Source organism: Rattus norvegicus, chromosome 9, assembly GCF_036323735.1.
Source record: "Rattus norvegicus strain BN/NHsdMcwi chromosome 9, GRCr8, whole genome shotgun sequence".
NCBI lineage: Eukaryota > Metazoa > Chordata > Mammalia > Rodentia > Muridae > Rattus > Rattus norvegicus.
In genome coordinates, this window is record NC_086027.1 from 77665740 (window position 1) to 77681455 (window position 15716).

At 36.1% G+C, this 15716-nt stretch overlaps 1 protein-coding gene across 5 annotated transcripts in view; it reads right to left on the reverse strand.

Annotated features, from left to right (window-relative positions):
* Erbb4 (erb-b2 receptor tyrosine kinase 4) overlaps positions 1-15716 on the reverse strand; it is a 1072248-nt gene that overhangs the window by 692354 nt on the left and 364178 nt on the right. The gene's annotated exons all lie outside the window — the stretch shown is intronic.

The following is a 15716-nucleotide window of genomic DNA, read 5'->3' on the forward strand; positions in this document are numbered from 1 at the left end:
TAATATAGTATTATATGCTAAATATAATCCTCAATATTTTTAATTCAAAGTCATATGCCAATATCCCTATATTTCCAAATAATCTCATTGCATTTCATAAACATTCTTTTCGCATGAAAAAATAATCAACTTAAATTTTAAATTTTTATACATTCAAATTTCAAAAATCATGTTCACTTAAAAATAAACCTGCATTAACAATTACAGTATAGCTTAACATCAAAGGATTGCGATATTAAGCTATTATAAGAGTTATATAGATAATAATGTCTTAAGTGCATAATTCACAAAGTAGTTTTACTCATATTAACCTCTTTGATTACAAATTATCTAAGAGTAGGATCTGAAAGGAAACACGATTAGATTAATTGCTTGGAATTCAACATTTAGTACCGTGTTAAAGAATCTCAAAGAGATGTTTTGATTCTTCTCCTGATTTAGAAATGAAGTGTTAAAAATGTCCATAAATGCTAGGTAGCTATGCCTTTAGAACCTAATGACTCGTCGGAAAAGAATAAAAGGAATGGGTGAATAAAAACAGACTGGTAACACTTATTTTATTTATTTTTATTGGGTATTTTATGTATTTACGGTTCAATGTTATCCCCTTTAGCCCCTCTCCTATCCCCCCTCCTCCCTCTCTCTGCTTCTATGAAGATGCTTTCACTTCTACACACCCACTCCCACCTCAACGGCTTGGCATTCCTCTACACTGAGGACATTTCTCTTTTCAAATCTATGAAGAAAAGAGTTGGACTTTTGATGGGGATTGCATTGAATCTGTAGATTGATTTAGGCAAGATGAACATTTTTACTATATTAATCCTGCCAATCCATGAGCATGGGTGGCCTTTCCGTTTTCTGAGACCTTCTTTGATTTCTTTCTTCAAAGACTTGCAGTTCTTGTTATACAGATCTTTCACTTGCTTAGAGTCACACTCAGGTATTTTATACTATTTGTAACTATTGTGAAGGGTGTCATTTCCCTAATATCTTTCTCAGCCTGTTTATCCTTTGAATAGAGGAAGGCTACTGATTGTTTGAGTCAGTTTTATATCTACCAACTTTGCTGAAGTTAGAACTTTATAATGAACCTAAGCCTCTTCACCTGGCTATTGCAGTTTTTCAAATCTGCAGTAAAATTAAGTACTAATCAATCAAGAATCAAAAGGTACTTGAAACAGTTGACACTGGCATAGATGGTGGTGATTTTTCAAAGCATTTTGCCAGAAGGAGGCCAGTGATTATTCAATATTGGGTTTTTGTTTTAAGCTTGAAACATTCTCCAGCGTCATGCTACATCCCAGTGTGCATATGGGTGACTGTGCTCTTTGGCAATCATGTTAAATATCACCAGTTCTCCATTACTGCTAAAAAAAATAGTATATTGGATCAAATAGTCATTGGCATAATGTTTAAGATTTTCTGTAAATTGACATCCTGCCCTATCATCCATGGAATATTAAATCAGAAAAAGTTTTCTTTTTGAAAATGAATTTCCAAAGTATTCAAAAGATGTTTTAATAGCTTTCTGTCCTTGAACTCAAACACAATCACAAATGTGAAAATCATTCGATTAGACTTATTCTGAAATTTCTTTCTTTTTAATTTTATTTTTCTTGGCTATTATATGTCTTTCCATTTCAAATGTTATCCCCTTTCCTGCCTCTCCCATATCCGTCCCTTTCCCCTGCTTCTATGAGAATGCTCCCACTCCCATCACCTATTCCCGTCTCAATGCCCTGGCTTTCCCCTACCTTGGGGAAAGGAGTCTTCACAGGATGAAGGGCTTTTCTTCCTATTGATGCTATACAATGCCATCCTCTGCTACATACATGGCTGGAGTCACATGTCCCTCCATGTGGCCATCCCACATGCAGCCACCAAAACCCAGTCACTATTGCTGATGTCAAGAAGTGCTTGCTAACAAGATCAAGATATGGGTGTCCCCTGAGAGGCTTTACGAGATAGACCACTACTGATACAGATGAGGATGCTTGCAACTAACCATTTGAGTAAACAAGGGGACCCCAATGCAGGAGTTAGAGAAAAGACTGAAGGAGCTGAAGGGATTTGCAACTCCATAGGAAGAACAACAATACCAACCAACCAGACCCCACCAGACCTCCCAGAGACTAAACCACCAATCTGAAATTTCTTAAATGAATTAAAATTTTTCATTATTTTCAGTCCTAAAGAACCCATTTCTTCCAGCAATGGTCTACTCAATTTAATTTTTCTGAACTTTCTTATTTTTCTTTTTTACGTTTTAGCACCTGTACCTGGATTCTTCCCCAAAGTACAGAGTGACTCATGGAGACGTCAATATAATTTCTATCACTTCTGCCCTGGTAGACTCATACAGTTATTCTCTGGGTATATGCCTCGCTTTATTTCATTTACAGAAAACAAACACACACCTGAACATACACATTTGACCATATGTTTACATAGACATGTACATAAATATTGATTTAAAGGCTGAAGATATGACTAATTAGTAAAATATTTTACTAATATATAAATCACTAGACATGAATTGCCAAAAATGACCCCAACATTGTGTTGAAAGGGAGTTCAGTCTATACTAATTTATTATGAATAATGAATTTAGTCAAGACCAAAGTCACAATTAAACAAGGTAGAAAAAATAAATGAAATAAGACAATGGACATAATCCTGATATGTTAAATTTGGAGTATTCTAATTAGTTAATAGTTGATAGATACCTCATAATTATGAACCAAATCATAAAAAATTTCACAATGCTATAGAATGTTTAGTCTTCAGATTTGTATAAATGTGGAAGTTTTGTTCTTTAAAAAACACATTTCTAAACTTCTAGAAGGTTTCTAAGATAAAAAAAGAAAAAACTACAAACACATGGGGGCTGGAGAGATGGCTCAGTGGTTAAGAGAACTGACTGCTCTTCCAGAGGTCCTGAATTCAATTCCCAGCAACCACATGGTGGCTCCCAACCACCTGTAATGGGATCCAATGCCCTCTTCTGGTATCTGAAGACAGTGACAGTGTACTCACATAAATTAAATAAATGAATCTTAAAAGGAGAAGAAGACAAACCCATTTATGCTGTTCATGTATATTGAGTATGAAAGGTAGTTAGAATAAAAATATCCATTCGAATTTAGGCAGCATGCAAATTTTAGAAGCTTTTCTCAAGTGATATTCTCTTGACTTGAAGTTTGGGTGGGAATTTTTTCCCCAGGCATTGTTTGCCTACTAGTTTTCAAACCTCTGTTTATGTCACGGTTATTCCATAGTATTCCTTTGTGAATGGTAACAGTTGCGATTTATTTCAGCGTTGTCTGGTAACATTTTTTTTCTAGTACAGTACCATTTTATAAGCTTTTCTAGAATTACCCTAGAAAGATAAGGGGGAGGGGATAAAATGATAATTCAAACTTCCCTATATATGGCTACCAATTTTCCTTCAAAAAAAATCCGAACAAAAAAGATCATTTTTTTAAAGAAAAATTTCTTTTTAGAAGAAAAGAAAAAGAAACCTTCTGCCCCAGGTGTCTATAAAGAAACTTAGTCCACACTACATCACAAGATACATAGCTTTCAGCCTACTGTATCTGACACATGAAAATCACCATCTAGGGTATCAGCTTTGGCCAATAGCACCCAGCTAAGGAGGAGCCATAGGCAACATTTGTTGTGATTTCTAATGCTAAGATTTCTCTTCAGTCCACTTTGGAGATTTATGATTTCTTTCTTTTTTTTTTTTTCCTTCACACTCACTGTTCAAAACTGTCCTCCCCTACCCCAATTGTTGCACAGTAAAATCCTGGTTGGTTTGTTAGCATTTGTTCTACACTCACTAACTTACTTACATCTACATTCCACCCCTGTCGCACCCCGAGTCCCACGATAGGCAGTGTGCTGCCCACACTGGCGAGTCCTCATTACGAGACCTGAGTTATTATGCTCTTTTAATAATTGAGGTCTGACTGTTACTTATGGTTTCAGATAGTGTTGGATAGTCCTTGTATCTCAATAATATTGCCATGTGCAAAAATCTTTTGCTTTAAACCTAAGAGAAAAGACACACCTAATCCTCAAGAGACCTGAAAACACAGGGAGTGGGAAGGCCTGGTGAGGTTCGTGGGGTAGGGACATCCTCTTGGACATGAGGGAGGAGGAATGGGATGAGGAACTGTTGGAGGGCAGACTAGGAGGGGGATAACAACTGGACTGTAAAAATTATTAAATAATAATAATTAGTAATAATGAGAAGAAAGAGGAGGAGGAGGGGAGGAGAAGGAGGAGGAAAAGGAGGAGGAGAAGGAGGAAGAGGAGGAAGGGGAGGAGGAGGTAGCTGAGGTCAGGAATAAATGATTCAGCATTCTAGTTATTGCACTTATTGTTTCATTCTTTTTTCCCTTTTTCTTTCCTTATTTTTGTTTGTTTGGTTGTGTGTTGTTTGTTTTTGTTTTTGTTTTTTTTTCTGTTTTTTGTTTTGTTTTGCTTTTGACTGAGCTCCTTAAGATCATGACCTCCATTAACTCCCACTATAAATACTGTCCTGAATGGTCACAGACTAAGAACTAACTGGTTATTCTGTTCTCTGCCTTGAATTGATGTTACCTTGTTTACAACCTTAACATGAGGGCAATGGGGAGAGGATGTGGAGGGGAACACCCATATAGAAGGGGAGGGGGAGGGGCTAGGGTGATGTTGGCATGGAAACCGAGAAAGGGAATAGCATTTGAAATGTAAATAAGAAATACCCAATTTAATAAAGATGGAGGAAAAATATATAAATAAAAAAAAGCCAAATGTGCATGTGCCAAACCAGGAAGCATATGGTTTGACGTTAGTAGAAAAGTAATTGCTAGTTAAGTCAGTATCCTTCATTTGAAAATATATATCAGTCATTCTCCTTGTTCGAAGAGTCAGCATGCTTCTCCTGGGGACCTTAAGTTGCATAAAGCACTGTGTTGGCTCTAAAGCACTGTAAATCATAGCAATGCCAGCAATGCTTAAACTATTGGAGCCACTTAAGTGTGAACTGCTAGGGGGCTTTCTGGAGAGGGGCTCCTAACTACCGCAGGCCTTTACTCATGTAATGTGTTTCGAATTGACAGTGTACAAACACCAATTCAGTGTGTGTAGCAAAGTCTGTACAGCAGACCCTCCAATTTATTTTCTCAGATTTGGAAACACAAGGTTGAGTAAGCCTCACTGTTAGTCTCCATATCAGCTATCCATTGAAACGTGTGGATCTGTCTATTTAGACAGCACTGGGTAAAATGGGATAAATGTGTCCCAGAGTTAAGAACAAAGGCTATCTGGGGAGAAGATATTGATCCAGAAAAGTCCTATTGTTATTGTTGTTATGGTTTCAAAGAGGAATTAGAGTATAATTCTGAAATGATTAATGTCTCAATAATACAACATGTGGAAACATAACTCAGAGAAAAATAAGGGGTAAAGTCAAGTCATGGCTAAGGTCACTGATGATTCTAAACTCTATTTCAGAATCACATAGAGAAACCCTAAGGGGCACACATTAACAGACTGTCAACTAGAGACTATTACATTCTAAAGCACACACGATAAAAGCCTAAACTGCAACACGGAGATAAAATGACATATCCTGCACCTCTCTACTATGGTAGATAAATATAAAAATCTCTTTGTGAACTTCTGGGAAGAAGAGCAGATTCTCAAGCAGAATGAAATGAATACAGGGTAGACACACTAAAAATCTCCCTCAGGATATAAGGCTTCTCAGAATAAAAGGAATTCCACTAAAATAAAAAAATGCCATATACTCTAAAATCAAGAATCGACAAATGGGACTTCATAAAATTGCAAAGCTTCCATAAAGCAATAAGACGATAGGACAAAAAAGCAACCCATAGATTTGGGAATGCTCTTTACCAATCCTACATCCAATAGAGGGCTAATATCCAATATATACAAAGAACTCAAGAAGTTAGCCTCCAGAGAATCAAATAATTCTATTAAAAATGGGGTGCAGAGCTAAACAGAGAATCCTCAACTGAGGAATATCGAGTGGCCACGAAGCACCTAAACTGTTACTTTGGGGTTTTTTTTGTTTGTTTGTTTGTTTTAATTTTTATTTACTTTTTTCATCTTAATTAACTTGAGTATTTCTTATTTACATTTCGATTGTTATAGCTCTGAGTGCCTGCAGAAAGAAACAGGAAAGAGCATATGTCAGCAGCTTGACAGCACACCTAAAAGCTCTAGAACAAAAAGAAGCAAATACACCCAGGAGGAGTAGAAGGCAGGAAATAATCAAACTCAGAGCTGAAATCAACCAAGTAGAAACAAAAAGGACTATACAAAGAATCAACAGAACCAAAAGTTGGTTCTTTGAGAAAATCAACTAAACTGTTAGTTTGTAAAGCACGACAGTTTCGCTGTTTTGTTTCTCTGGTCTTTCTGAGCTCTCAGATAACTCTGGAAAGAGGAGCCAACTCTCTATCTATGGAGGCAAAGTTTCTTCTTCATATTTCTAGTTTTCTATAGGTAGGTGATGAAATAGTCTATGCTTTCCTTGTGATTTTTATTTCACCCTATTCTCACTTCTAAAATATGCCAAATAGCCATTAAAATATTAGAAATTTTTATTGCTCCATACACACTTTTATGGAATTATAGATTCTAATTATTTTACAGATTTTCTAGCCAAATTAAGAATATTTTTGTATTTTCAATAACACACACATTTTTTCATGAGAAGCGCATGCTAGTGAAGTTATTTTCTATTTTCTTATTCCATGGATCACTAGAGCTTTTAGCCAGAGACACTAAAGCAACACTGGCATGGGGTATTGGTGGTAAGGGCTGTATTCATGCAAATAACAATGCGGGTAATGAATAGGACTTCTTCCCTTTCTCTTAAGAGCAGATCAAATGGTAACGACATGCAAGAAAAAGTGTCTGCAAAGAAAAGTATTTAATCACATGTGATATTTATTATTAACATATATCATATAACACTTGTGTACATATAATATATACATATAAAATGTATACATGTATATACATAAATATAAATAAATTATGCATATATGTATATATATGTGAATATATATATGTATGTATATGTGTGTATGTGCATGTGCGTGTGTGCATGTGTGTATGCAAAGAAGACCTATGAACTTTAAGTTTCTCTGGGTCAATGCAAGTAAAATAACCAAGTGGGAATAATGAAGTTACTATTTTTTAATCACCTTAGAGTTTGAAGCTAAGAGTAGCAAATGCACCAAATAACAATATTTTCACTACGTCATTACTATGATTGGAAGGAAAGGTAGAAGATAAAATTCAATGGTCTCCTTGAAACAAGTTACAGATGATGTATGAGGTAGAAGGAGTGGGAAGGTAGATAATAGAATTTTTAAGACGAGTAAAATATAAAATTTTATACTTGATTTGAAAAGTCACATGAATGATATGTCGATAGATTTTTTATCATAAATTATTGTCATGCCATATCTGCCTACACATACCTAATTGCCACCTGGATTATCCTCTTGAAGCTGTACATACATTGACAAACACCTTGTAAGCGACTATGTGAGTTCTTTTTACCAAAACAAACAAACAAACAAACAAAAAAAATGCCAATGTGTTTGTTTTTATAGATCCATAAAATAAAATGGCTCATAAAATGTTAAAAGGTGGTATAGGTTTTACATGAAAATAAACAACATATAAAACCTAGCAACAAAGGCCCCAACAGCAAAAACGGGTACCTTGACAGCTTACCGGACTATAAGAATGCAAAAAACACCACCCTAGCCCATAAAATTGAGTTTTCGAACCATGCTTAATGTGAAATGATGCCTACATGTCCGTGTCTTTAACATGCAAACAGCATATCATCCCATTGTCTCTGTTCCTCTTTGAAATCATTCACATATCCTGCTTCTTTCACTCCCAACGTGGCTCTATTTTCTTTTAATTTTCACTTAGGTAGACAATTATTGTAGACTATATTACTCTTGGTCATTAAGACATCACTATTTTATAGAGTAAACAGACACACAAATAAAAACTTTTAAACACAGTGAGTCAGGTGTTCAGTAGTACACAAATACCAGAGAGCTCAGAAGACCAAGACATCAAACCCCTTTAGGGCAGGGGACTGTGTTTGCATTGATCAGTGATGCTTAACTCCAGCAGTAAACAGAACGCTAGCAGAAGGGAATGCTAGCGGAAGTCAGGCAGCAAATATTTGCTTACGTAGAAATTGCTCAAATTTCCCTGGAAGCTGAGTGTGAGGCTTACAAATTAGGTGTAGTAAGGTCCCAAGCTATGATGATCAAGTTGTCCACACTGGATTTTAGAACAAGTTTCCCTGCTCTTGTGATCTACGGATTCTTGCTGTGATAAGGCTGTGTCAGCTACCGTCTCCTTCTCTCCTTACCTACTGCTCTGTCTCTCTTTTCAGATGACTGCTTTCCTACAGAATCATTAAGCTGTTTTGGAGTCTGCCTCTTCCACTGAGACCTTACCTCAGCTAGTTAGCATTTGTGACCAAATTCAAACCAGGTCACATTCTGAGGTTCACAGGGGCAGTGGCTTCAACATACATGTTCAGGGGGACTCAATTCAGTCCACCACAATGTCTAACATTAATTCTCTTCATTTCTGCTATTTAATTTTCTCCACAATCCTCCGCCGGGTTTCCTTTCCTCAAAAGGCCTCCTTTTGGAATCAGACTGTGGATGTACAGTCAATATACGGAAGAGCCCAGCCTCTTTTCTTGCCTCTGACCTCTTGAACTTACCGATAATTTTGCCAGATCTCTTTAGCTAATGCTTCATTTGGCTGGGGTGAATCCACACAGATTATCATCATTTACAAGAACGGCTTGCCTAATTATCATGCACTAGAATAACAATTATGCATATCATTAAATTCCTGTGAGATAATCTTCGGTATAAGTTTTATTTGATTAGGCCACTAAAGTCTGTTCATGCATGCTTAGCCTTCACAGGGAGTTGCTCACGATGAATGGTTCTAAAACATAACGATAGTGATATTGGCTGCAACTCTAACCACCCCCACCCCAAAGAGAAATATTTCCTTGACATCCACCTTGTGAAAGGTTAGAGCAATCAAATGTGGACTGAATACAATCAAACTTTCATATATTAAATATAAATAAAAACGGAAAACCGTAGTCGGTGTTTTAGGTTTCCTAATTTGCACGTTCTAACTAAGAAGATATAAAGCACACACATAAATCATAATATCTAGTGTGCAGCTCCTTTCAGGAGTAAAGAAAAAAAAACAAAAAAAGATTATGGCAATTTCACAATAAAACTTACTTCAAAACGTGCCTCTGCTCTTGAGTTCTGTCCTTTGGTGAATAAGCACCACCAAAATCAGAAAGCTTCACCTGCAGAGGCTGGGTTACTCTCTTCTACCTTTCACACTGCGTCACCAGTAAGCCCTTCAGTTTCATGTTCTTTATCATCACAGAGAGCTTCCACGACTTCAGTTCTCAACAATAAACTGTCACTCATTATTAGGATCTACACCACTATTATTTTTTCTAGATTGTCATATCATCTGCCTAAACAGAATTGATTTGAACCAACCCACACACTGTCGTGTGGTTGTCTTCAAAATACAAAGCAGAATATAAATTATCTCTAGCAAAAAAAAATATGTATCTGTCAACGTGTCTCTTAGCTGCTGTGATGAAAACCTCTAAGGGCGTGTTCCACGTGCCTCTCCTTTACCTACCAAGTCTTCCAGCATTCCCTGCTCCCAGTCCAACCTTTTCCAATTCGCACTCCTCACTACACAATCCTGAGCCCATGTCAGTCCCCCTCACCTATGGTCTTTACACAAACTATGATTTCAAGGAAAATAATTTCTATGGTTTCTATTACAAACTCACTTCCTACTTACGTTCTAGTCCCAGAAGACGGTCAAAATATTTTCCAAAGCAAAATCTATTTATTGTTAAGAATCTTCATGTTACACTATAGTCTGGATGTCTATGTAGAAATAATTTCTTATAATAACAATAATAAATTATATATTTTATTATTAAATTATAAGTTCATTATATTTTAAATTTCAATAGTAAAATATTTGTAATTATATACCACATAATAAGTTTATATTATTACTATAAGCTCAGTCTAAATGAATATTTTCTATGGTTCAGATCATGAGAAAATATATCTCCAAATGAGTGTTAGTTAACAAGTTATGGTTTGAGAAAAGAATATCAGGTGTGAAAGAAAACACATATTGATAGGGTCCAGGATGACATGTTTCAACACATTCTGCAACTGTGAAAATAGAACAGGTATAAGCAGACAGAAGTTTGTAGCTCCACACAGCAAGATCTATAGAAAACAGGGGGTTTTTGTGGTAGACATATGATTGTAGTTGTCGTCCCTATTACCAAATAAGTTTTAAATTTTCATTTCTTCCAATAAAGAGGACTGTTAAATTACGCTTCCTAATATAACACAGTTGGTAATTTAATTTGCTATTAGTGATTAGAAAGACAATATATTGATATAGCAAACTGCTTTTTGTTTCAGTTTCCTAAAAAGTCCACTAGCCAAAAATAAAAAACAAAACAAAAAAAAAAAACCAAAAAATCAAACCCACAATGAAAATAATACTAAAATAGTTGGAGATCCATACATTAGTAATGACGTTAAGAACCTTAAGTCCCTTAGATTAGTAAGATTTCAGACCAAACAAAATCTAGGAGCAAATAAATTTCTGTGGGCTTTTTGTTGTCTGTTTTCTCCTTAATCTTCCTATATAGGGTCCTGGGTATTTATAATCACACATTGTGGTGTAGAACAGAGTGACTAAATTATAGGTCAGCTTTTGTTGCCTTTTCCTATCTCTAGATGTTGGCCTTATGCAATGGATTATTAATGGGAAGTGTGGGTCCCTTTTTTCAATTACTTGTCACTCACCCAAGATCTATGCCTTTATGCTTCCTTTAATTAAAGATAGAGTGCATTTCTTCACACATCTAGTCACTATGCTTTCCTTGGGACGATATGATCTTCCCAGGGCCATGTTCCAAGGAGCGAAAACAGTAGCTTTGAGCACAGGCATGGTGAGGCTTCGCATGTTTTATAAGTAGTAATCAGCCAATTTACAAATGTAGCTTGACAATAAAATCATGGCTTTAGACTACTAAGTTTTGAGAATGTATATGACATTGCACGGAACATATTGAAGAGCAGGAGCCTCGCAAAAATACTTAGCTTCATTACTTGTTTTATAAAACCCTATCTTGGGAATTCTAAATGTAAATTTTGAAAAAACTTCCCCATTTTTTCTCCTCTTCTTGTGACTCTACATTTTATAACTGTACTGGCTTTCATTAGATGAAAGTCCTCCCTGAAAGTGAAAACAGACGCTTTTCAGCAGGTCTCTACTCTTCGAGTAGAAACACAACATGGAAAGCCAAGAACCTGGGAAAGGGATGATTGAAGATCGATAGGGAGAGGGGTGATAAGATAGAGTACTGGCGTGAGTAATCAAAACCTATCATGCACGTAAATAACACTGCCAAATAGCAAAATTAATCAATAATAAAATATACATAAAGACAGATCATCAAAATTAACTTGAGCCTGCCAACAAAGCCAAGGTCTCTCTACCAAGGAAAGTAATTCTTTAGCATGCTTAATAAGAAATAATAAAATTTATTAGAACTAACTAATAAGAAATAAAATACATTTTCTTTGAAGGGTATAGAGTCATTACTGAAGTCACATAAACACACTGGAGACACAATACAATAAATTTTATAGAAAGGGAAATTTAATGCAAATAATCAATATAGCATACTGCTAGTTTTTACTCATTTAAACAATTACCATAAAGTACGCACACAAATATGAAAAAATGTGTCCTTGCTTTTTTTATCATATATTTTCATGGCACATTCTGGTCCATAAAACATGGCTGTTCCCTTTGTTGCATATCAAATTTTAACAAGGCATGAAAAACTCACGTTATTGTACACGTTTTATTTATAAAGAAAATAAAAGTCAAAATGACTTTGGAAGTCGTAACAATAGATAACATTTATTGGGCTCTTACGTTCCCTAGCTTTTAACTGAACACTTTACTGCGCATATTTCATTTAGTTGTCACCACTGAAAGTGGGAGTCTTAGAGAAACTCAAGGATTTGTGGGGCTAGCACCCTCTCCATTACCTGGCTGAACACAGACAAGAAGCTAATGGCTCCTTGCACTGTGGCAGGGAAATAAGAATAAGAATGGTGTGATCGTTTTTTTTTCATAAAATTCCACATTTATTCTCTTCATTTGTATTTATGTAAAATAAAATGTGAGCAGTCTTATGTTAAGCAAACAATCCTGGGAAAGAGAAAGAATTTTTTTAAAAAAAATATTGCCTAAATTTGGGGGAATTGAGTTTGGAACTCACTTCACTACAAAGGTCAGTCAGCTGGAAGCTACATGTCGGTGTCAGGAAATGAACTCAGGTCCTCTGCAAGAGCCTCAGGTACTCTTCTGCTTTTACTTTTCGTTTTGATTTTTCAAGACAGGCTTTCTCTGTATAGCCTTGGCTGTTCTAGAACTAGCTCTGTAGAGCAGACTGGCTTTGAACTCACAGGGATTTCCTGCAGCTGAAATTAAAGTCTTGTGCCACCTGGATGGACCTGTAACACCTTTAACTGTTGAACCGTGTCTTTAGGAAGACATTAGGTCATGATGGCTCTGGCTTCAGGAACGTGTCAACTCCTCAAGGTGGAATAGGTTAGGTATCCAGAACTTTGTTTCTGATAAAAATATGAGTTTACCATATACATTCTCTCTTTCACGTATGCAGAGAGCCTCTCTAGCTCTTCTACCTGCACCATGGGATGGTGCAGTGAGAGAGCCTTCATTAGGTCAAGGCATCATAGACTTGGATTACATGGACACCTCCTAAGAGTTGAAAGAGTTAAACATAAATTTATTATCTACTATCCAGTTTGTGTTTCTTCTCTCTCCCTCTTCTCTCCCTCCCTCCCTCCCTCACTTTTTCCATCTCCCTGCCCCTGTGTGTGTGTGTGTGTCTGTCTGTGTGTGTCTGTGTGTGTGTGCTAATCATCATAGCAACAAAAAATTGCTAATGAATAGGTGAATGAAATTGAATTCTCTCAGCCATGTCAATTCTACAAAGAGGACTCACATATCTAAACATGCAGCTAGAAGACAAATATGGGAACAGAGAGGGAGGAAAACGATTCAGAAGACTTCAATGGGAGGTACATTTTTAGAAGCTGAACTGTAATCTGATCCTGAAAGCCTTGCATGAACGAATAAGGAAATCATTACTTTTATTGACAAATTAGGGAGGCTTTGGATTTTATTCATGAGCTCTTTGTGCACACATAAGTCAGTCTCTCTCCCTCCCTCCTCCTCCGGTCTCCTCCTCCCTCCTCTCTCTCCCTCTTCCTCTCCCTTCCCTCCCCTCTGTCTCTCTCTCTCTCTCTGTCTATCTTTGTCTCTCTGTCTCTCTCTGTCTCTCTCTCTGTCTCTCTCTGTCTCTCTCTGTCTCTCTCTGTCTCTCTCTCTCTCTCTGTGTGTGTGTGTGTGTGTGCGTGCGCGTGTTTTGCTTTGTATTTTGTGGTAGTCTCTGGGGTGATATATATCAATAACAAAAATACATCTACATAGACGTCTAGAAACATGAGTGACTTAAATTACACAGCACAGTGCTGACTATATTGTGGGTTTAAAAGCAGATGTGGTAAAACAGCACAAGTTACAAGTAGGGTAGTTAACTGTGAGTGCCACTTAGTGTGCATTTACTCATGGCAAACGGTCCTTTGTATGCTGCCTTTTTCATCCTGCTCCACGACAGTGAAGGTCAGTGAATCTAATTTGACAATAATGAGCTTGTATCGCAACACGTTATAACATCGAGGCCTCACTTCTTTTTCAAAAAAGTACCAGCTGAATCTAAAAGGCTGCTCAATGACACCGGGGAATCCCCAGGAGAGCTCCACAGAGTCAAAGAACATGATTCTCTTATTTTTTGTTCCCCAATAATAGAGACAGCAGAGGTTACGAACATGTTCAATATGCATTAAATAAAACTGAGGCTGATAGGAATGCTTTAATTAATAACGGTTATCTTACACTGCATCATGATTCCAGCCAGGTCTGTGAGCATGAAGGAGAAACTTGACACTTGTGTCTCTTTGTGGACAGCGAGATTTTCAGCAAAGCTAATGGAAACTAAGCGCGTGAACAATGCTGCAATTCAAATGTACTGTAAAATTACTGAAATGGTTTCAATGTCACAGAACTATATTGCATTGCATTTATGATTATTACCCCATGCTATGCCTTGGTGATATTTTGTCAAAACTCTAAGATTTTGTCTTCAAAAATATTGTATCCTTCAGAGAGGAACATTGATGCAACAAATATTCCGTGAGTTATGCAACAATTATTCCCTGTAATATAATTTATATCCATTTAAAACAGTCAATCTATAATACTTACATATAATTTTGCTTGTAATATTATAGCAGTTATTTTTATATTAATATAAAAGATACAGAAGATGAACCTCATAATCAAAAATGGGTATTGAGCCACCAGAGACACATCATATCTAACTATTTTTAAGAATTTTGTCCTATATATCAAGCTTTTTTATTTCTCAAAAGATGATTCTCGAATGTGATTTATAAGACCCGCTGTGGATTTATGTTTAAAATGTACATTCCTGACCACACCTCAGAAGTTCTGAGTCAGTATTTTCTTGGACAGTGTCTATAAATCTGCATTTAATAAGCATTCCAGATATTTTTTCTACATTAAAACTTGAGATACCCTATCTTACATCAGTGTTTCTTAAGCAGAAAGACATAGAATTCTAGAATACATGAGCCATGGGTTGGGATAAATCTGTACCTTTTCTAAACTCTAATTAAAATTGATCATTATCTGCAATTATGAGTGTATTTAAATCTCACCATAGGTTTAGCATATCTATGAGTCTGTCATCATGAAAACTGGGAGATATTTTTCTATTATATTTATGAGTATCAAAATATTATTATAGTTGGCCTCTAATTTGGAGTGGTTAATTATTAAAATCCCTGCTACAGTTTTTAATTTAAGGAATTAGAAAATGATCATATATATTGTAACAACAGAAAAATATTTTGACAGATGTTTTTCAACATAATTGAATTCCTTTCCAATTGTGTGCATTTTATTTAATGCATTTTAAAAATATGTTTCTGGGTAAAGCACATGGGCTTCACTAGATAGCCATAAGAGTCCATTAAATGCAAAGAGAGAAAGAGAGAGAGAGAGAGAGAGAGAGAGAGAGAGAGAGAGAGAGAGAGAGAGAGAGTGTTTAAATCGATTTTCAGACACACAATAGAAGAGGACATGTTACTGTCAATAGATTTACTCTGACTTCACAGATGCGCCATGGCATGTGAGTTTCTAAAGTCACATATGTTACATTATAAAATGTTTTTAAGGATACCTCTTGCCCTATTTCTCCTGGTCTTGTATTTATACAATAGAAGAGTGAAATAATGGAGCATCCTAAATGCAAGCTATGTCTATGCCATCAAACAAACCCACTTTTGTTTCCTTTCAATGCACATGGACTGTGAGTAGAAAGGAAAATGGTTTTTAAACATAGGTAGCTGGAGAGAGAAGGAAAGATATGC